Raw genomic sequence first — 24,113 nt, 5'->3', positions numbered from 1 at the left:
TATCTTAATTTGTAAAGTAGCATAACTTGTTATAAACATTTTGTGAATGGCGTCTCAGATATACAATTTAAAATATATTTCAGAATATTTATATATTTTTGGAAGCATCAAGAAGTATGATATATTCAATGCTGAATTTTGCAATTTTCTTAAGTGACCCTTGATTTGGAAAGGTATCCAGGATTTTTTATTGATATCATATTTCATTTTATATATATAAATGCAGTAAGGGGGAAATGTCTGCAAGTCTTATACACACATATAAAGATCTAACTACATAAATAGTTAATCTAACATGTATATTACTTTTCTGGAATTGCATATAGACACAAACCATACAGATAAACAGAGATATGAAGATTTTCTCACTCAGTCATCAATGTCATAATCATCATTTTTTAAAACATGAGTTTTAGTCAGGAATGAAAGAGGAGCCATCACTACCAACTTTCCAGAAATCTGCAACAAAATATTAGCAAAGCAAATTTAGGTAGGCATATTAAAAGATTCCCACCATGATCAAGTGGCATTTATCCTAGGAAAATAAAGTTGGCTTAACATACAAAAATCAGTAAATGCAATGCACCACACTAAAAGAAAAGAGAGCAGTAGAGAAAAAAAAAAAAAAAAGAGGAAAAAACAACAAGAATAACCCAATAAATACAGAAAAATTATTTGGAAAAATCCAGTATTCTTTCATGATTAAAAATACTCAACTAGAAATAAAAAGAACTTCCTCTCTATTTCTATTAAACTCACATGATACTGGCATAAATATAGAATGCATATCAATGAAATAAAATTGAGAGTCCCAAAACAAACCATTATATTTATGGACAACTGATTCTTGACAAGGGTGCAGAAATACAGGTACTTGATAAATAACACGAGCATTTTTTATAAAACCCACAGCTAACATCATGCTTAACAGTAAAAAACGGAATCTTTTCTCTTACTACAGTCAGACACAAAATATTGATGTCTGCTCTTGCCACTTATTTTCATTCTTGTACTGGAGATTCTTATCAAAGTAAGTAGCTATTTAAAAAAAAAATTTTTTTTTAAGTAAAGAAAAGAACTAAAAGTATCCAGATTGGAAAGGAATAAGTGAAACTATCACTATTCACATATGACATGATCTTGGGTAGCCTAAAGAAGCCACAAAAGGTTTATTAGAGCTAACAGATTTGATAAGAAAGGATACAAAAATCAATGTTTAAGCGGGATACAAAAACCAATGTATGAAATTCTATTGTACTTCTACACACTAGCAATAAACAATATAAAAAAGAAATTAAGAAAATTTCACATAAAATGGCATCAAAATAAAATTTTCATGAAATAATTTAAGAAGTACAAGATGTACTGTGAAAATTATAAAACACACTTTAAAAATTTAAAATGGTATAAATAAATTGAAACATCCCATGTTCATGGTTGAGAAGAATTAATATTGGTAAGATTATTTGTAAGTTTAATCTATAGATTTCATGTAATCCCTACCAGAATTTTACCTGTCTTCTTCGTAGAAAATGACAAGCTGATTCTAAAATTCTCATATAATTACAAGGAGTCTCATATATCCAAAATAACTTTTAAAATAAGAATAAAATTAGAGGACTCAGCCACACTAATTTCAAACATTACTACAAAGCAGCAATATTAAAACTACATAATACTGGTATAAATATAAAATGTATATATATGGACCAAAAACCGCATGTTCTCACTCATAGGTGGGTGTTGAACAATGAGAACACATGGACACAGGGAGGGGAGCACTACACACTGGGGTCAGTTTGGGGGAAATAGGGGAGGGATGGTGGGGGGTGGGGAGCTGGAGAGAGATAGCAAGGGGAGAGAAGCCAGATGTAGGTGATGGGGAGGAAGGCAGCAAATCACACTGCCACGTATGTACCTATGCAACAATCTTGCATGTTCTTCACATGTACCCCAAAACCTAAAATACAATAAAATAAATAAATGGGAAAAAAAAAGAAAGTCTAGAAATAAGCCATTACACTTAGGGCCAATTGATTCTTGACATGGGTGCCAAACTAAGTAAATGGAGGAAAAATAATCATTTCAACAAATGATGCCAGGACAACTTTAGATATGCATATGTTTAAAAAAATGGAGTCAGACTCCTACACATCACACCATGCCCTAAACTTCATTCAAAATATATGACACCTAAACATAAGAGTTAAAATTATAAAACACTCAGAAAAATATATGAATAAAACTTTGTAACCTTGAATTAGGTCATTGTTTTAGCACTAGGAGCACACAAAACACAAAAATATAAATTGGACTGGATCAGTTTTTAAAAATATTGTGCTACATGTGATACCATCAATAAAATAAGAGGACAATAAAGAATGAAAGAAATGTTTTGCAATTTGTATTCCTTATTTGTATCCAGAATATAAAGAACTCTTCTACTAAATCAATCATACAAAGATAAATGCTCGACTAAAAAAAGTCCAGCAAAATATCTGAATATTCCAAAGAAGATTATTCCAAAGAAGATTTAAAAATGATTGATAAGCAGAGAAAAAGATATTTTAAATCATTACTCATTAGGTAAATGCAAATCAAAACTCCAATGAGATCATCTCACAGGTACTAGGATGGCTATAATAAAAAAAGATAATAAGAGTTTGTGGAATGCAGAGAAATAGGAACACATATGAACTGCTAGTCAAGATGTATAATGATGCGGCTATTCTTGGAAACAGTTTGGTAGTGCATGAAAATATTAAACATGAAATTTACATATAACCCAGAAAATCTACTTCTAGAAATGTATACCCAAAAGAAATTTTAAAAAATAACCACAATAAAACATACATGGAATGTTCATAGCAGCATTATTCATAATAGTGAAAGAATGCAAATAAGTCAAAAGTCCATCAACAAATGAATGAACAAAATATAATACATCCATAGTTGAACTGGATATAGTTGAATATTGTCTGGCAATAAAAATTAGTAAAGTCCTGGTACATAATAGAACATGGATGAAGCTTTATTACACTACATGAAAAAAGTCAGTCATGAAAGATCACATATTTCATAATTTCACTTACATGAAATTTCCAGAAGAATAACATCTATAGAAATAGAAAGTACATTATTGATTGCCCAGGGCTACCAGGAGCAGGGCTGGGGTACAAAGGAGGAAGAGGAATGGCTGCTAATGACTCTGGGCTTTTTAGAGGGTGGTGATGAAAGCATTTTGACAGTAGATTACGTTTGCATGACCCTGCAAATACAGTAAAAACAACTGAATTGTATACTTTCAAATGGTAATTTTTTTAATGTATGAATTATATTTCAACAGAGATGTTTGAAAAATCATCAGTACTTGTCATATTATGAAATACTGTAGAACACTAAGCTTCTTGCTAATTGCTTAAGATTATTACCTTTAAAAAAATAGATGATTAAAATAAATACACACATTTCCATATGTATACATAAAATTACTTTTGGTACTAGAAAGGTTTCTAAGAACCTGTTTTTCTAGTAGAAGAGATTTCTACATAAATTTATAAAGTTTACTTCATAAATAATATTTAAATAAATCTGCACAGTTTTTTATTTAGTTTGTAGAATTAACTGTGGGAACATAAGATGTGAGAATTACAGAGTGAAACACAAGGCAGAGAGCTGCAGGGAATAAAGAAGCCTGTCATCAAGTAGTAAAGACACACAATGATATATTAGTAATATGTAACTTCATAAATAATAAAGGAATATATCATGACATATTTTAATATTAATCTGCACAGTTTCATATTAATACTGTCTTATATTCAGAGTTGCTTTAAAATGCATATTAATATTTTAAAACTTGGATAAAAGTTTTATTTACTGTTATGGCAAAACTGGATACTAGTTATGCTCACAGTATTTCTTAAAGGAATTACCATTGTACAGTAACTTAAATAATTTCTGAGACAGTACCTTTTTGTGAGCTCATTTTGAGAGAATTCCCTTCTGGCACTGTATTACAGAGTAAAATAGCACAAATCCATTTTAAACTCAATTATTTAAAATTTATACTTCATGACAGTGTTGAAATTATTCTGTTGTTGTCAGCATTTGTGGCTACCTTTTTATGCTGAACCAGCATCTATGAAGGCATTATAAAGTGGCCTTTGTTTAAAATTTTATATATGATGATGATTTTACAGCCTAGATATACACTAAAGGAACATAATGAGGCCACATATTTCTGCCCCCCCAGAATATAAAATTGCAGTATCAACTTAGAAGCAAAACCAAACAATAAGGATAAAAAAAGATGCAACAAAAGTTATTCAAACAAGTTGTTTATTAAAATAAAAAAACACTTTAAAAACATAAAACCAAAGAGTAGTCACTGGTAGTTCCTGTTTCAAAATCAGTTTATACTGTTTCTATGCCCAGTCCTTGCTACATCATTATTTCCTTGCTTGCATCATCATTACCTGTCTGTCATATACCTGTAACAACTCCTAGAGGTTAGGATATCAAGTAAATTTAATTTTGTTTGTATCCTTACATTATAATTGTACTTAATTAAATTTAATAGGTATGTTATAGATTAGATTTCAAATACAGTAAGAAACCTAACAAAGACAAAAGTTCAAATAGCTCATAATTTAAAATTCAAAAACACTGGGAGACTTGCTCATCTGTGCCACTGTGACAAGCTTGTTGGCCTTACTCAAGAGCAGATCCTGAACAGATCCCCAGCTCCTGCCCCTCTCTGCTGTGGCCTAAAAGCAATCCCACATACACAGGGAACTGCTGGAACACTCACTTGTCACCACTGTGAGAAGCTTGTCAGACTCAGTCCCACAGCACATCCTGGAACAGCCTTGGATCTTGGTCCCAGTACCTCTTATTTGCAGTTGTAAAACGGTTCTGCCAACTCAGTGTCCCACTGGGAAACAAGCCACATGAGTCCCCAGGACAAGTTTATCAACTTGAATCCCACAGTAGATTCTGAAATGGCCCAGTGGCCCAGCTCATCCTGACTGCAGCCTGAAATCAGTTTTGCCTTCCAAAGGACCTACAGATAGGCATGTCTCTTACTACCCCTACAGGCTAATCTGATACCATTAGTCCCACTGTGGATCTTGAAATGGTCCTATAAATCAGTTGTATTCCCTGTCAACTACAATCTGAGAGCAGGTATGCCCACCCAAGAAAGTGCTGGTAAATATACATGTATGATACCCTACAGAGAGACATGAAGACCTTGGCCTCAGGTGTAGACCCTGAAGCAGCTCTGTGACTCAGTTCCAGTCCATCTTGGACACAGACCAGGGAAGTGCTGTCTGTCTGCTAAAGGACCCACCCAGAAATCCAGTAGGGGCCCTTGCAGAGGAAGCCATAGGAGTCCATACATGTGGTCATAGATCAAATATCTTTTAACTCTGAACCATCATCTCAGCATAAACCCTACAAACCAAAGTCCTGGAGAGAGTCCAGTCCACCTAGGGACCAGAGAGTGTTCAAACTTGCTAGAGCCTCAATAGCAGGGTCATAAACCTCATATCCCGCTGCATATAAAGCATTAGCCACATGAGCCAACTCCAATTCCCTTCCACCATAATTCCAGAGGCAATTCCATCACCCCAAGGACCCAACAGGAGAAGACTTATGAGGACATATACAGACTGTCAAAAATTGTAAGGCTTAGAAGAGGTGTTTGCTCCTCAAATGTATGGACACTGGTATGAGGCTATATATATATATATATATATATATATATATATATATAGTTAAGAAAAAAATCAGAAAAATCTGATGCCACAGAAGGAAAGTAATAAAGCTCTACTAAATAACCCCCAAAAGTGGAAAAATACAAATTGCCTGAAAAAGAATTCAAAATAATAATGCTAAAGACGCTTCATGAGATGCAAAAAAAACATAGACAACTGTATTAATCCATTTTCAAGCTGCTGATAAAGACATACCGAAGACTGGGAAGAAGAATATGTTTAATAGAATCATAGTTTCACATAGCTGGAGAGGCCTCACAATCACGGTGGGAGGTGAAAGACACTTCTTACATGGTAGCAGCAAGAGAGAATGAGAGCCAAGCAAACGGTGTACAATCAGATCTTGTGAGACATATTCACTACTACAAGAACAGTGTGGGAGAAATCAACCTTGTGATTCAATCATCTCCCACTGGGTCCCTCCCACAACATGAGGAATTATGGGAGCTACAATTTAAGGTGAGATGTGGGTGGGGACACAACCAAACCATACCAAAAAGTAAATAAAATTATAAAAATAATGCATGAACAAAATGAGAAGCTTAATTAAAAAACGGAAACAATAAAAAGAACAAAACAGAAATCCAAGAGCTAAAGAAAATAACAGAAATGAAAATCATAATAAAGAGCTTAAACCGTAGACGCAATCATACACAAGAAAAAAATTAGTGAACTCAAAGATAGATCATTTGAAATTAAACAGAAAAACAAACAAAAAATGATTATGTTTAAAATGAAGAAAGCATAAGTAACCTATGTGACAAAATCAAACATACAAATATATGTATTATGGGTTAACTAGAAGGAGATGTGACAAAGAGGGGAAAAGCTTATTTATACAAATACTGGCTGAAAACTTCCCAAATATTGGGAAGGTTACAGACATCCAGATTTCCAAACTCACAAAATCTCAAGTAAGATTAATCCAAAAAATAATACTCTGTAACACAATGTAATAAAATTGTCAAAAGTCAAAGACACGGCTGAGTGGTTCATTCCTATAATCACATCACTTTGAAAGGCTGAGGTACAAGGATCACTTAAGATCAGAAGTTCAAGATAAGCCTGGGCAACATAGCAAGACTGTATAGCTACAAAAAATGTTAAAATTAAAAAAAAGTAACTGGATGTGGTGGCATGCATCTGTAGTCCTAACTACTTGGGAGGCCAAAGCAGGAGGATTGCTTGACCTAGAATTCAAGGTTACAATGAGCAATGATTGCACCACTGCACTCCAGCCGGGGCAACAAAACAAGCTCCTATCTTAAAAATAAATAAATAGGCCGGGCGCGGTGGCTCACGCCTGTAATCCCAGCACTTTGGGAGGCCGAGGCGGGTGGATCACGAGGTCAAGAGATCGAGACCATCCTGGTCAACATGGTGAAACCCCGTCTCTACTAAAAAAATACAAAAAATCAGCTGGGCATGGTGGCGCATGCCTATAATCCCAGCTACTCAGGAGGCTGAGGCAGGAGAATTGCCTGAACCCAGGAGGCGGAGGTTGCGGTGAGCCAAGATCGCGCCATTGCACTCCAGCCTGGGCAAAACAAGAGCGAAACTCCGTCTCAAAAATAAATAAATAAATAAATAAATAAATAAATAAAGTCAAAGACAGAGAATCTTCAGCAGTAAGAGATAACAGAATCATCACATATCAAGAAATCTCCATAAGGCTATCAATGGAAATCCCTCCCCTCACCCCCCTCAAAAAAAAAAACCAATCTTACAAAACAGGAGGAAGAAGGATGATGTATTCAACATGCTTACCAAAAAAAAACAAAAACAAAAACAAACAAACAAAAAAACACAAGACTTTCACATCAGCAAAAGTGTCCTTCAGAAATGAAATAGAGATAAACACATTTCAGGACAAACAAAAAGCTAAGAGATTACATCACCACTTGATCTGATTTACAATAAATACTAAAGGAAGTTATTCAATTTGAAATGAAAGTATAACAACATAAAAAATATGAAACTATAAAACTCACTGGTAAATGTAAAAATACAGTTAAATTCAGAATACTGTAATACAGCAATGGTGGTATATAAATCACTTTTACCTGCAGTATAAAATTTAAAAGAAAAAAAATTTAAATGTTAGAATACATTTGATAAAAACTACGTAAAATATAAGTTGACATCAATTGCATAAAATGTGATGGAGAGGTGAAAAAGCATAGTTTTTATATGTGATTAAACTCAAATTATTATTAGCTTAAATCAGAATATGGTATTTTATGTATGTTCAATGATAATCATGAAATTAAAACTTCTACAACAAGCACAAAAAAAGAAAAAGGAATGAGAGCATATCATTATAAAATATAAAAAATTACAGAGAAACTAGAAAAACAATAAAGAAGATCAATGAAACTAAGAGTTTTTCTTTGAAAAGATAAAATTGACAAACCATTAGCTAAACTAAGAAAACACAAAAAAAGACTCAAATGAAGAAAATGAAAGAAAAAATATTACAACTGATATCACAGATGATGATGAGACTACTATACAAAGTTTTGTATCAACAAATAGAATCACCTAGAAGAAATAAGTACATTTCTAGAAACATACATTCTACCAAGACTGAATCATGAAGAAATAGAAAATATAAACAGAATCATAACAATTTAGAAGATTAAGTAAATATTGAAAAGTCTACCATCAAAGAGAAGCTCAGATCCTGATGGCTTCCCTGCTGAATTCTGCCAAACATTTAAAGAAGAATAAATATTAATGCTCCTGAACCTTTTTCAAAAACATTAAAATAGGAAATGTTTCCAAACTCATTTTTATAAGGCCAGCATTACCCTAACCCTAAAGCCAGAAAAGAACATTAAGATAAAAGAAATTACCAGCTGATATCTCTAATAAACATAGATTAAAAATAACAAAATATTGTGAAACAAATTTAAACATTTCAATAATCCTTTAATGACAAGGATAATTCACCATGATAAAATAAGATTTATCCAAGGGATACAAGGATGGTTCAACATATATAGATCAATAACTGTGACACACTACATTAAGAGAATGAAGACTAAAATCATGCAATATCAATAGATGCAGAGCAACTATTTGACAGAATATAACATTCTTCCATAATTAAAAAAAAAAAAGTTCAACAAAGTAAGTATGGAATGCACTTCAACATAATAAAGAGCTTACATAAAAACCCAAAACTAACATCATACTCATTCGTGAAAAGTCAAAAGCATTTCCTCTAGAACAACAAATAAGACATGGTTGCCCACATTCACCACTTCTATTCTACATAATACTGGAAGTCTTAGCCACAAAAATTAGAAAAGAGAAAGAAATAAAAGCTGTGCAAATTTTAAAGAAATAAGTAAAATTCTCCCTGTTTGCAGATGACATGCTCTTACAGAAAACCCCAAAGACTCCACCAAAAAACCATTAGAAATAACAAACAAATTCATTAATGTTGCAGGATACAAAATGAACACGTAAAAATCAGCAGCATTCCTATACACTAACAGTGAACTTTCTAAAAACAAAATCAAGAAACAATCTCATTTATAATCGCTATGAAAAATAAAATAGGAATAAATTTAACCAAAGAGGTGAATGACATGTATACTGAAAATTATAAAACACTGGTGAAAAATGTTGAACAGGAAACAAATAAATGGAACAGCATCCTGTGTTCATGGGCTAAAATAAGTAATTTTTTCAAGATGTCCATATTACCCAAAGCGATCTACTGATTAAATGCAATTCCTATCAAAATCCCAATGGCATTTTTAGCAGAAATAGAAAACACAATCCTAAAATTATTTTGGTACCACAAAATAGTTCACATAGCCATAGCAATACTGAGCAAAAAGAACAAAGCTGGCAACATCAAACCATCTTATCTCAAAATAAGCTACAAAGCCATAGTAATCAAAACACCATTATGCCAGTACAAAAACAGACATATGACTGATGATATAAAATAGAAAAACTAGAAATAAATCCATAAACATGCTGTCAATTGATCTTCAACAAAGGTGGCAAGAACATACAATGAGGAAAGGATAGCCTCTTTAAAAACTATTGTTAGGAACACTGAATATTTACATGCGTAAGAATGAAAATGAAATTTTATCTTACACCATATTCAAAAATAAACTAAAAAAGGATTAAAGACTTAAAGATCAGCCCTGAAAATTATTAGAGAAAAACATAGGGAGTCCTCTTGATCTTACTCTTGGCAAAAATATTTTGAACATGGTCCCCAAAGCAAAGACAATTAAAACTTAAAAATAATAGACAAAAAATAGACAAATGGGATTGTTTTCAATTAAGAAGCTTCTGCAGAGCTAAGGAAGCAATCCACACAGTGAAAAAACAACTTATGAAATTGCAGAAAATATTTTCAAATCATACACATGGATGAAGGGTTAATATCAAAAAATATAAGAGGAACTCAAACAACTCAATAGCAAGAAAACAAGTAATCTGGTTTTTAAAATGGGAAAAGAACATGTATTAGTCTATTTTCATGCTACTAATAAAGACATACCCAAGACTGGGCAATTTACAAAAGAAAGAGGTTTAATGGACCCACAATTCCATGTGGCTGGAGAGGCCACACAATCACGGCAGACGGTGAAAGGTATGTCTCACATGGCAACAGTCAAGAGAAGAGAGCTTGTGCAGAAAAACTCCCCTTTTTAAAATCATCAGATCTCATGAGGCTTATTCACTATCACAAATAGCATGGGAAGGTATTGCCCCCATGATTCCATTATCTCCCAACAGAACCCTCCCAAAACACATGGGAATTATGGGAGGTAAAATTGAAAATGAGATTTGGGTGAAGACAAAGCCCAATCATATGATTCTGACCCTGGCCCCTCCCAAATCTCATGTCCTTACATTCCAAAACCAATTATGCCTTCCCAGCAGTCCCCCAAAGTCATAACTCACTTCAGCATTAACTGAAAAGTCCACTGTCCAAAGTCTCATCTGAGACAAGGAGAGTCCCTTCTGCCTATGAGCCTGTAAAATCAAAAGTAAGTTAGTTACTTCCTAGATACAGTGGCAGTACAGGCATTGGGTAAAAACAGTCATCCCAAATGGGAGAAATTGGCCAAAACAAAGGGGCTACAGGCCCCATATAAGGACAAAATCCACAAAGGCAGTCAAATCTTAAAGCTACAAAATGTTCTCCTTTGACTCCATGTCTCACATTCAGGTTACACTGATGCAAGAGGTATGTTCCCATGGTCTTGGGCAACTCTGCCCCTGTGGCTTTACAGGGTACAGACTCCCTCCTGGCTGCTTTCACAGGCTGGCATTGAGTGTTGGCAGCTTTTCCAAGTTCACAGTGCAAGCTGTCAATCAGTCTACTATTCTGGGGTCTGGAGGATGGTGGCACTCTTCTCACAGCTCCACTAGGCATTGCCCCAGTAGGGACTCTTTGTGGGGGCACCCACCCCATATTTCCCTTCCACATTGCCCTAGCAGAGGTTATCCATGAGCACCCCACCCCTGCAGCAAACTTCTGCCAGGACATCCAAGCATTTCCATACATCCTCTGAAATCTAGGCAGATTCCCAAACCTCAATTCTTGACCTCTGTGCACCCGCAGGCTGAACACCACATGAAAGCTGCCAAGGTTTGGGGCTTGTACCCTCTGAAGCCATGGCCCAAGCTGTACGTTGACCCCTTTTATTCATGGCTGGAGAGGCTGGGATGCAGGGAACCAAGTCCCTAGACTGCACACAGCAGAAGGACCCTGGGCCTGGTCCACAAAAAAATTTTTTCTCCTAGGCCTCTGGTCCTGTGATTGTTGAAAGGCTGCCTCTAAGTTCTCTGACATGCCCTGGAGACATTTTCCCCATTGTCTCGGTGATTAACATTCAGCTCCTCATTACTTATGCAAATCTCTGCAGTTGGCTTGAATTTCTCCTCAGAAAATGGGATTTTTGTTTTGATTATATTGTTAGGCTGCACAAATTCCAAACTTTCATGCTGTTTCCCTTTAAAACGGAATACCTTTAATGGCACCCAAGTCACCTCTTCAATGCTTTGCTGCTAAGAAATTTCTTCCACCAAATACCCTAAATCAACTCTCTCAAGTTCAAATTTCACAAATCTGTAGGACAGGGGCAAAATGTCACCAGTCCCTCAGCTAAAACATAACAAGAGTCACCACTGTTCAAGTTCCCAATCAGCTCCTCATCTCCAACTGAGACCACCTCAGCCTGGATTTCATTGTTCATATCATTATCAGAATTTTGGCTAAAGTACTTCAACAAATCTCTAGGAAGTTCCACACTTTCCCACATTTCCCTGTCTTCTTCTGAGCCCTCCAAACTGTTCCAACCCCTGCCTGTAACCCAGTTTCAAGGTTGCTTTCACATTTTCAGGTATCTTTTCAGAAGTACCCCACTCTACTGGTACTAACTTACTATATTAGCCCATTTTGACACTGCTGATAAAGACATACCTGAGGCTGGGTAATTTACAAAAGAATGAGGTTTAATGGAGTTACAGTTCCACTTGGCTGGGGAGGCCTCACAACCATGGAGGAAGGTGAAAGGCACATCTCATATAATAGCAGACAAGAGAAGAGATCTTGTGCACGGAAACCCACCTTTATAAAAACCATCAGCTCTTGGGAGACTTACTATCACAAGAACAGCATGGGAAAGATCCACCCCCATGATTCAATTATCTCCCACCTGGTCCCTCTCACAACACATGGGAATTATGGGAGCTACAATTCAAGATGAGATTTGGGTGGAGACACAGCCAAATCATATCAGGACATGAAAAGACATTTTTCAAAAGATTAAAAACTGGTCAATAAATATATGAAAAGATGCTCAACATCATTTATCATAAAGGGAATTGCAAATTAAAACCATAGTGAGATACCACGTCACATCTGTTAGAATGGCTTTTATCAGAAAAACAAAAGATAACAAGTGTGAGAGAGGATGTGGAAAAAAGAAATCTTTGTGCATTGTTGGTGGGAATGTAAACTAATATAGCCATTAAGGAATATAGTATGCAGGTTCCTCAGAAAAGTGAAAATGAACCTTCTATATGATCCAAAAATCCTACTACTGTGTATATACCCAAAGAAAATTAAATCAATTTTGAATGAGATATATGAACTCCCCATGTTTACTGCAGCATTATTGACAATAGCAAAGATACAAAATCAACCTAAATATCCATCAATGGATGAATACTACCCAAAAGTGATCTACTCATTCAAACCCCATCCCCTCATAGAACACCAATCTCCCTTACAGAATCCCCCATCTCTCTCACAGAATCTCATCCCTGTCACAGAACTACATTCCCTTCACAGAAGCGCCCCTTCCCATTTTGTGTATATATATATATATACACACACACACACACATATATATATAATGTCTAATATATATATATATTAGACATTAGCAATTACTAATGTAATGTTAAAGGAAAAAAATATATTCATAATACCAGCAAAACTCATGAAGCACCTTGCAATAAACTTAACGAAAAGAAGTAAGACCTAGATGGAGGAAACTATTAGTTATACAGGATTAGAATTTTTTTTAGCATCAGTATATTTCATGATTTGAAGATGTATTTTTCTAATAGTACATATTTTGTTTTACAAATAGATAAACAAATACGTAAGTAAAAAGTGCCCATGTCACCCCTTCCCCAACTCCAGGCAGCCCAGGGCAGAGAAGGGTTCCTTATGCTTGTGGAAAAAAACAGAAATAGACTTTGCCTGATAACAAAAGGAATTCTCCCTTCACTGTTGGAAGTCTACTCAGGCTGTGTACCTAGGAGGCTGCAAGAATTCAGCATACCTGGGCTTAGGGTTCCCCCTAGTGCTAAAACAAATGCAAGGACCACATAATTAAGTAATTTAACAGCCAATCCCATTTGTATTTTCAGAAAACTTTCTCAAGAAGGACAGGTATGGACAATGCCAGACAAGAAAGACTAAATAAATACCTAAATCTTTAAACGTTCATACTTCATAAAATGTCCACAAGCATCAAGAACAACCAGGAAAATACTACCTTATCACACACACTAAATGAGGCATCCATGACCAATTATAGAGTGGCAGATATATATATATTTTTTTTTTTCTCAGAGAATTCAAAATACCTGTTTTGAGAAAGCATGACAAATTTTAAGATAAAACAAATATATTTAACAAAGACACTGAAATAAACAATAAAAAAATTCAAACAAATGCTCAAGCTGAAATATTTGATCAACAAACTGAAAAATGCATCAGATCTCTCAAAAAAAAAATGATCAAGCAGAAAAGGGAAATATTGAGTTCAAGACATGCTATATGAAAATAGACGCTAGATAGGCAAATAGGAACAGCTCCAGTGCACAGCTCCCAGCAACAGCAATGTAGAAGGTCGATGATCTCCACATTTCCAACTGAGGTACCTGGTTCGTCTCATTGGGACTGGTTAGACAGTGGGTGCAGCCCAAGGAGGGCAAGCCGAAGCAGGGTAGGGTGTCACCTCACATGGGAAGCACAAGGGGCCAGAGAACTCCCTCTTCTAGTCAAGGGAAGTCATTAGGGACTTTTCCTGGCATTCTGGCCCAGATACAGTGCTTTTTCCACAGTCTTCACAACCCACAGACCAGGAGATTCCCTCCAGTGCCTACAACACCAGGGCCCCAGGTTTCCAGCAAAAACTGGACGGCCATTTGGGAAGACACCAAGCTAGCCACAGCAGTTTTTTTTTTTTTTTTCATACCCCAGTGGTGCCTGAGATGCCAGTGAGACAGAACCATTTACTCCACAGAAAAAGGAGGCTGAAGCCAGGAAGACAAGTGATCTGGCTTGGTGGGTCCCACCCCCATAAAGACCAGCCAACTAAGATCCACTGGCTTGAAATTCATGCAGCCAGTACAGCAGTCTGATCTCAACCTGGCATGTTCAAGATTGATAGGGGGAGGGGTGTCCGCCATTGCTGAGGCTTGAGTAGGCAGTTTTAACCTCACGTGTATAAACAAAGTCATCAGGAAGTTTATACAGAGACTGCGTGGAGCCCACAGCAGCTCAGCAAGGCCTTTGCAGGCAGACTGTATCACTAGACTCCCTCCTCACCGAGCAGAGCATCTCTGAAAAAAGGCAGCAGACCATCAGGGATTTATAAATAAAGCCCCCACCTTCCTGGGACAGAGCACCTGTGAAAAGGGGCAGTTATGGGTACAGCTTCAGCAGACTTAAACATCCCTGCCCAGCAACTCTGAAGAGAGCAGCGAATCTCCCAGCACAGCATTCAACCTCTGATAAAGGACAGACTGCCTCCTCAAGTGGCTCCCTGACCTCCATGTATACTGACTTGGAGACACCTCCCAGCAGGGCCTTCAGACACCTCATACGGGAGAGATCTGGCTGGCATCTGGCAGGTAACCTTCTAGGACGAAGCTACCAGAGGAAGGAACAGGCAGCAATCTTTGCTGTTCTGCTGATCATTCCCAGGAAAGCAGGTTCGGAGTGGACCTCCATCAAACTCCAGAAGATATGCAGCACTGGATCCCGACTATTAGAAGAAAAACTGACAAACAGAAACATCAACAGAAAGGACATCCACTTAGAGACCCCATCCAAAGGTCACCAACTTTGAAGACCTAAGATAAGGTAGATAAATCCATGAAGAGAGAAGAAACCAGTGCAAAAACGCTGAAAATTCCAAAAACCAGAATATTTATTCAAGGGATCACAACTCCTCACCAGCAAGGGAACAAAACTAGACAGAGAATGAGTTTGACAAATCGACAGAAACAGGCTTAAGAAGGTGGATAATAAACTTTTCTAAACTAAAGGAACATGTTCTAACCTAATGCAAGGAAGCTAAGAACCTTGAAAAAAGGTTAGATTAAATGCTAACTAGAATAACCAGTAAAGGGAAGAACATAAATAACCTGATGGAACTACAAATCACAGTATGAGAACTTCATGAAGCATATACAAGTTTCAATAGCCAAATTGATCAAGCAGAAGGATATCAGAGATTAAAGATAAACTCAATGAAATAAAGCAAGAAGACAAGATCAGAGAAACCAGTGAAAAATGAATAAAGCTTCCAAGAAATATGGAATTATGTGAAAAGACCAAATCTACGTTTGATCAGTGTACCTAAAATTGACAGGGAGACTGAAACCAAGTTGGAAAACACTCTTCAGGATATTATCCAGGAGAACTTCCCCAACCTAGCAAGGCAGGCCAACATTCAAATTCAGGAAATACAGAGACAACCACAGGGATACTCCTCGAGAAGAGCAACTCCAAGACATATAATCGTCAGATTCAACAGGGTTGAAATGAAGGAAAAAATGCAAAGAGCAGCCAGAGAGAAAGGTCAGGTTACCCACAAAGGAAAGTCCATCAGACTCACAGTGGATCTCTCAGCAGAAACCCTACAAGCCAGAAGAGAATAGGGGCCAATATTTGACATCCTTAAAGAAAAGAATTTTCAGCCCAGAATTACATATCCAGCCAAACTAAACTTTATACGTGAAAGAGAAATAAAGTTATTTATGTACAAGCAACTGCTGAGAGATTTTGTCACCACCAGGCCTGCCTTACAAAAGCTTCTGAAGGAAGCACTAAACATGGAAAGAAACAACTAGCACCAGTCACTGCAAAAACATAACAGATTGTAAAGACTATCAACACTATGAAGAAACTGCATAAACTAACAGCCAAAACAACTAGCTAGCATCACAATGGCAGGATAAGATTCACATCTAACAATATTAACCTTAAATGTAAATGGACTAAATGCTCCAGTTAAAAGACACAGAATGGTAAATTGGATAAAGAGTCAAGAACTATCAGTGTGCTACATTCAGGAGATCCATCTCACGTGCAAAGACACACATAGGCTCAAAATAACAGGATGGAGGAACATTTACCAAATGGAAAGCAAAAAAAAAGCAGGGCTTGCAATCATAGTCTCTGATTAAACAGACTTTAAACCAAGAAAGATCAAAAAAGACAAAGAAGGGCATTACATAATGGTAAAGGGATCAATGCAACAAGAAGAGCTAACTAAATGTATATGAACCCAATACAGGAGCACCCAGATACATAAAGCAAGTGCTTAAAGACCTACAAAGAGACTTAGACTCCCACACAATAACAGTGAGAGACTTTAAACTCCTGCTGTCATTATCAGAGAGATCAATGAGACAGAAAATTAACAAGGATATCCAGGACTTGAACTCATAGCATTCCTCAATGATCTAGAAATAGAAATACCATTTGACCCAGCAATCCCATTACTGGGTATATACCCAAAGGATTATAAGTCTTTCTATTATAAAGGCATGCATACATATGTTTATTGCAGCACTGTTCACAATAGCAAAGATTTTGAACCAACCCAAATGTCCATCCTGATAGACTGGATAAAGAAAATGTGGCACATATACTCCATGGAACACTAAGCAGCCATAAAAAGGATGAGCTCATATCCTTTGCAGGGACGTGGATGAAGCTGGAAACCATATTCTCAGCAAACTGACACAAGAACAGAAAACCAAACATCGTATCTTTTCACTCATAAGTGGGTGTTGAACAATGAGAACATATGGACACAGGGAGGGGAACATCACACACAGGGGCCTACCTGGCGGTGGGGGGCTAGGGGAGGGATAGAAGGGGGTTAGTGGGCTAAGGAATGGATAGCATTAGGAGAAATACCTGATATAGATGATGGGGTGATGGATGCAGCAAACCACCATTGCACACGTATACCTGCACATTCTGCACAGGTACCTTAGAACTTAAAGTATAATAATTTTTAAAAAGAAAATAGTAGATTTTTAAAAGAACAACAAAAAAAATAAATTATTCTTACAGGATCTAAAAAAGGGCCTCAAAAGGGAAAATCTAATAGTTACTGGTCTTAAAGAGGTTACAGAGAAAAAGACCGGTAGAAAGTTTATTCAAAGAAAATAATAAAACTTTCCAAACCTAAAAAAGGATATGAATATTATGTAAAGAAAGTCAAAGAATACCAAGAAGATCCAACTGAAATAAGACTACCACAAGGCATATAATAATCAAATATTAAAGGCCAAAGATAAAAGAATCACCTTAAAAGCAACAAGAAGAACAAAGCAAATAACATATAAAGGAGCTCTGATATTTCTTGCAACAGCCTTTTCAGTGGGAAGCTTACAGCCCAGGAATGGGCAACATGGCACATTAAAAGTGCTAAAGGGAAAAAATTTCCAACCTAGCATACTGCATACAGGAAAGATATCCTTCAAAATAGAGGAGAAATAAAGACTTTCCCAGACAATCAAAAGCTGAGTAAATTCATCACCAGATGAATGCTGAAGAGATTTTACCAAAAATGCTGAAGAGATTTTGTCAATCTGAAAGTAAAGGCTGCTCACATGCAACAAGAAAACATCTGAAGGTATGAAATTCAGTGGAAAAGGTAAGAACAAAGACAAATTCAGAATATTCTAAAAGGGGAGTCCAGTCATTAGGCTTTCCTGGCCCACATTAGAAGAATAATTGTCATGGGCCACATAAAAATACATTATCACTAACGATAGCTGATGAGCTAAAAAACATCTTATAATGTTTTTAAAAAGTTTGTCAATTTGTGTTGGGCCATATTCAAAGCTGTCCTGGATTTCATGTGGTCCACAAGCTGTGGGTTAGACAGGCTTGCTCTAGTACAATAATTGTGGTATATAAATCACTTATATTTTCAGCATGAAAACCAAAAGACAAATCTATCAAAAATAATAACTACAACAATTTTTGAAAGATGGACAATAGAAAAAGATATAAATAGACACAACAAAAAGTCAAAAAGTAGGAGGGCGTTACAGGAAAAGTTAGAGTACAGATGTTTTTGTTTTTTCTTTGCTTGTTTTCCTTTTTGTTTTTTCCCCTTCTTTGATATTAGAGTTTTTATCAATTTAACATTGTTGGCTATAAAATATTTTTGCAAGCCTCATAGTAACAACAAAGCAAAAACCTATAATAGAAATGGTAAAAATAAAAAGCAAGGAATTAAAATATACAGCCAGAGAAAATCACAAATCTAAAAAGGAAGAGAGGAAGAAAAAAAGAGAAAATTTACCAAACAACAACAACAAAAATGACAAAATGCAAGTAGTTAAGTCCTAACCTTTCAACAATAACACTGAATGTAAGTGGACTAAATTCTTCCAATAAAAGACAGAGTGGCCGAATGGATTAAAGCAAGACTTAAATATGTGCTGCCCACTAGAAATTTACTTTAGCTATAAAAACACACATATACTAAAAATAAAGGAAACGAAATGAAATATTCCATGCAAATGGAAACAAAAAAGAGTGGCTATACCTATGTCAGATAAAATAAATTTCTAGGCAAAAACTGTAAGAAGAGACAAAGAAGGTAATTATATAATAATAAAAAGGTCAAATTCAGCAAAAGAATATTAAAATTGTAAATATTTTTGCACAAAACACTGGCGTATCCAGATAATATAAAGTAAACATTATGAGATAATAAAGACAGACTAAAGAGAATGACAGACTCCAATATAATAGTACCTGGGTACTTCAACATCCCACTTCAATGCTGAACAGATTTTTTTTTTTTTTTTGAGATGAAGTCTCACTGTCGCCCAGGCTGGAGTGCAGTGGCCTTATCTCAGCTCACTGCAACCTCCGCCTCGAGGGTTCAAGCGATTCTCCCACCTCAGCCCTCTGAGTAGCTGGGACTGCTGGCGCCGGCCACCAAGCCCAGATAATTTTTTGTATTTTTAGTAGAGATGGGGTTTCACCATGTTAGCCAAGATGGTCTTTATCTTCTGACCTCATGATCCACCCACTTTGGCCTCCCAACGTGCTGGGATTACAGGCATGAGCCACGACAGATATTGTAAATAGAAAATCGGCGGCTCCTGGCCAGGTGACTTACTACTACCCACCAATATGCCGAGCTTAGATGCTCCAGAAGAGAGGCTGAGAAAATTTAAGTACCGAGGCAAAGATGCATCTATGAGAGGACAGCAGAGGATGGCAGTCAGCCTGAAGCTCCGAAAGACCAAGAAAGATGAACAGACCTTAAAGAGAAGGAAAATCAACCAGCTTCTGCCCTGACACACCTTCTGAAAAAACAGCCAAAGGGGTGGCAGTCAGCCTCACTCTGGGTGAAATAATCCAAGGTGTGAATAGCTCAGATCCAGCCCTGTGTTTCCAGGCCACTCAGCCAGCCAGGAAAATGCTATCGCAGGAAAATAACCCCCCTCTGAAATTGGTCGTGGAAGCGGGCCTCATACCCAGGATGGTGGAGTTCCTGAAGTCATCACTGTAACCCTGCTTGCAGTTTGAGGCCACCTGGGCCCTCACCAACATTGCTGCAGGGACTTCGGAGCAGACTCGAGCCCTGGTAGAAGGGGGAGCCATCCAGTCCTTGATTGCGCTCCTGCCTTCCCCCAACCTGGCTGTGTGTGAACAAGCAGTGTGGGCTCTTGGTAACATAGCCGGTGACGGCCCAGAGTTCAGAGATAAGATCATCTCAAGCGATGCTATCCCATATCTGCTGGCCTTGATCTCACACACCCTACCAATCACATTCCTGAGGAATATCATGTGGACCTTGTCAAACCTGTGCCGAAACAAGAACCCGTACCCTTGTGACACTGCGGTGAAGCAGATACTGCCGGCCCTCCTCCACCTCCTACTGCACCATGATAGCGAGGTTCTCTCTGATGCCTGCTGGTTGCTGTCCTACCTCACTGACAGCTGCAGCAAGCGCATCGGCCAAGGGGTTGACACGGGGGTCCTGTCCAGGCTGGTGGCGCTCTTGAACAGCTCAGAGCTCAACGTCTTGACCCCTTCTCTCCGCACCGTGGGGAACATTGTCGTGGGGAACATTGTCACGGGCACAGATGAACAGATGCAGAGGGCCATCGACACGGGCATACTGAACATGCTCCCCCAGCTCCTCCAACACAACAAGCCCTCTATCCAGAAGGAGGCAGCCTGGGCCCTGAGCAACGTGGCAGCAGGGCCCTGTCACCACATCCAGCAGCTGCTTGCCTACGATGTCTTGCCTCCCTTGGTGGCTGTGCTAAAACATGGAGAATTTAAAGTCCAGAAAGAGGCTATCTGGACGGTAGCGAACTTTTAACGGGGACCACCATGGATCAGCTGATCCAGTTCGTCCATTCTGGGATCCTGGAGCCCCTGGTGAATCTGCTCACTGCCCCAGATGTTAAAATTGTTCTTATCATCCTCGATGTCATCTCTTTCATCCTCGAGGTGGCAGAGAAATTGTCTGAGAAGGAAAACGTGTGTCTTCTGATAGAAGAACTCGGTGGAATTGATAGAATTGAAGCTTTACAACTGCATGAGAACCGTCAGATTAGCCATTCGGCTTTGAACATCATCGAGAAGCACTTCAGCGAGGAAGGAGATGAGAGCCTAATGTTACTGAGCCAAGTCGTAGACCAAGATTGTGAATTTATGAATTGTGACTTCCTAGCAAAAAAAATAGCCAAGCTCCATTACTCCTAACCCAACAACCCAATGCCAGTGGATAACCTCTTTAAGAAGCAGCAGCCCTATATCTTAGTGTAACCCAAATGTAAAGCTTTTAAACTTAACATTAATAAAATGTTCAGCATGTAAAAAAAATAAAAATAAAAAATAAATAGAAAATCAACAAAGCAACATTAGACTTAATATGTAGTATAGACCAAATTGACCTAATGATCATTTAAAGTACATTTCATCCAACAGGTGAAGAATATACATTCTTCTCATCAGCACATGGAATATTTTTGAGGACAGGTCATCTCTTAGGCCAGGAAAATCAACTCTCAACAAATTATTACATGTCAAAATAATATCAAGTATTTTTTCTAATGACAGTGGAATTAACTAGAAGTGAATAATCAAACTTTGGAAACTATACAAATACATGGAAATGAAACAATATGCTGCTGGGGAATTAAAACATTCAATATCAGTTAAGAAATTAAGAATGAAACATTACAACAGCTTGAAACAAATAAAAATAGAGTCACAACGTACCAAAACCTATGTGACACCACAAAAACAATACTGCCTACATCAAAAAAGAAGAAAGATTTCAAATAAAAAGACCAAATAGTGCATCTTAGAAAATAAAAAAGCAAGAACTAATCCCATAATTAGGAGAAGGGAAGAACTAATAAAGACTAGAGCACAAATGAATAAATTATAGACAAAAATATATATAAGAGATCAACAAAAGGAAAAGTTGTTTGGGAAAAAAGTAAACTAAAATTTACTAGCTTTTAGCTACACTAAGAAAAAAAGGGGGAAGATGAACATAAATAAGAAATGAAAAAGAAGACACTACAATTCAAATAATCATTAGAGACTATGATAAGCAACTATATCTCAATAAATTGTAAAACCTAGGAGACATGTATAAATTCCTAAATACATACACTACCAAAATTGAACCATGAAGAAATAGAAAAACTAAACAGCCCAATAGCAAGTTATGAAATGGAAGCAATAATAAAGACTCCCATCAAAGAAAAGCCTAATATCAGATAGTTTCACTGTTGAACTCTATATATTATTACAGAAGAACTAATATAAATTCTACCCAATCTGTTGTACAAAATCAAGGATGAGAGAATACTCTCAAATTCATCCTATCAGGCCAGCATTATCCTGATACCAAAACTAGACAAAGACACACACACACACACACACACACACACACACACACACACACAAAAGAAGAAGAGGAAGAAAAGAAAATTACAGGCCAGCATCACTGATGAACAAGATGCAAAAATCCATAACAAAATTCAGCAAACTGAATTCAACAACATATTAAGAAGATCATTCATCATAATGAAGTAAGATTCATCCCAGGGGTGCAAGGATAGCTCAACATACAAATCAATAAATGTGATACATCATATCACATTTAACCAAATATAGCATATTTTGCTACAATATGTAACAAAATAAAGGTCAAAAATCATTTCAATGGTTGAAAAAGCATTCAATGAAACTCAATGTGCCTTAATGATTAAATAAATACTTAAAAAACTAGGGATAGAAAACTAAAACAACAAAGGTCATATATAAAAAATCCACCACTAGCATCATACTGAATAGGGAAAAACTGAAAGCCTTTCCTCTAAGATCTGGAACACAACAAAGATGCCCACTTTCACCACTTTTATTAAACTTACTACTGGAAGTCCTAGACAGAGCAATTAGACAAGAGAAAGAAATAAAGAGCATCCAAACAGGAAAGGTGGAAGTAAAATTATCGTTGTTTACGGATGATATAATCTTATATTTCAAAAAACCTAGAGTCCTCCAAAAACCTACTAAGATTGATAAACAAATTTGGTAGAGTTGCAGGATGCTAAATTGACATATAAATTCAGTAACATTTCTGTATGGCAACAGAAAGCAATCTGAAAAAGAAACCAAAAAATTAATCCCATTTAAAATAGCTGCAAATAAAATAAATGGAACCAAAGTAGCAAAAGATCTCTACGATGAAAACTATAAAACATTGATGAAAGCAATTGAAAAGGACACAAGAAAAGGAAATATATATATCATGTTCATAAACTGGAAGAATATTGTTAAAATATCCATACAACCCAAAGGGATCTACAGATTAAATGCACTCCCTATCAAAATACCAATGACATTCTTCTCAGAAATGGGAAAAAAATCCTAAAATTCATATCCAACCATAAAAGACTCAAATAGCCAAAGCAATCTTGACCAAAAAGAACAAAGCTGGAGGCAGCATATTACCTGACTTCAAATTATGGTCTACAGCTATCCAGTAAATAAAACAGCATGATGCTGGCATAAAGACAGACAAATAGTCCAATACAATAGAGAGCCCAGAAATAAACCCACACACTTACAAACAACTCATTTTCAAAGAAGTTGTCAAGAACATATGCTAGGGCAAGAATAGTCTCTCAATAAATGGTGCTCAGAAAAGGATATCCATATACAGAAGAATGAAACTAGACCCCCTAACTCTCAAGATATATAAAAATTAAAAGAAAATAGATTAAAAACTTAAACATAAAACCTGAAACCTTGAAACTACTAGAAGAAAACATTGAGGAAATTCTACAGAATGTTGATCTGGGCAAAGATTTCTTAAGAGTAAGATCGCGGCCGGGCGCAGTGGCTCAAGCCTGTAATCCCAGCACTGTGGGAGGCCGAGGTGGGTGGATCACAAGGTCAAGAGATCGAGACCATCCTGGTCAACATGGTGAAACCCCATCTCTACTAAAAATACAAAAAATTAGCTGGGCATG

At 36.7% G+C, this 24,113-nt stretch overlaps 1 protein-coding gene and 1 pseudogene across 9 annotated transcripts in view; one reads left to right on the top strand and one right to left on the bottom strand.

Annotated features, from left to right (window-relative positions):
- ATRNL1 (attractin like 1) overlaps positions 1 to 24,113 on the bottom strand; it is an 842,256-nt gene that overhangs the window by 587,006 nt on the left and 231,137 nt on the right. The gene's annotated exons all lie outside the window — the stretch shown is intronic.
- LOC116553667 lies at positions 19,675 to 21,444 on the top strand (annotated as a pseudogene).

The sequence above is a fragment of the Sapajus apella genome, unplaced genomic scaffold, assembly GCF_009761245.1.
Source record: "Sapajus apella isolate SASKATOON/1434 unplaced genomic scaffold, GSC_monkey_1.0 scaffold13, whole genome shotgun sequence".
Lineage (NCBI taxonomy): Eukaryota > Metazoa > Chordata > Mammalia > Primates > Cebidae > Sapajus > Sapajus apella.
Note: the sequence above shows the minus strand (reverse complement) of the source record. Positions and strands in the feature narration are given on the sequence as shown.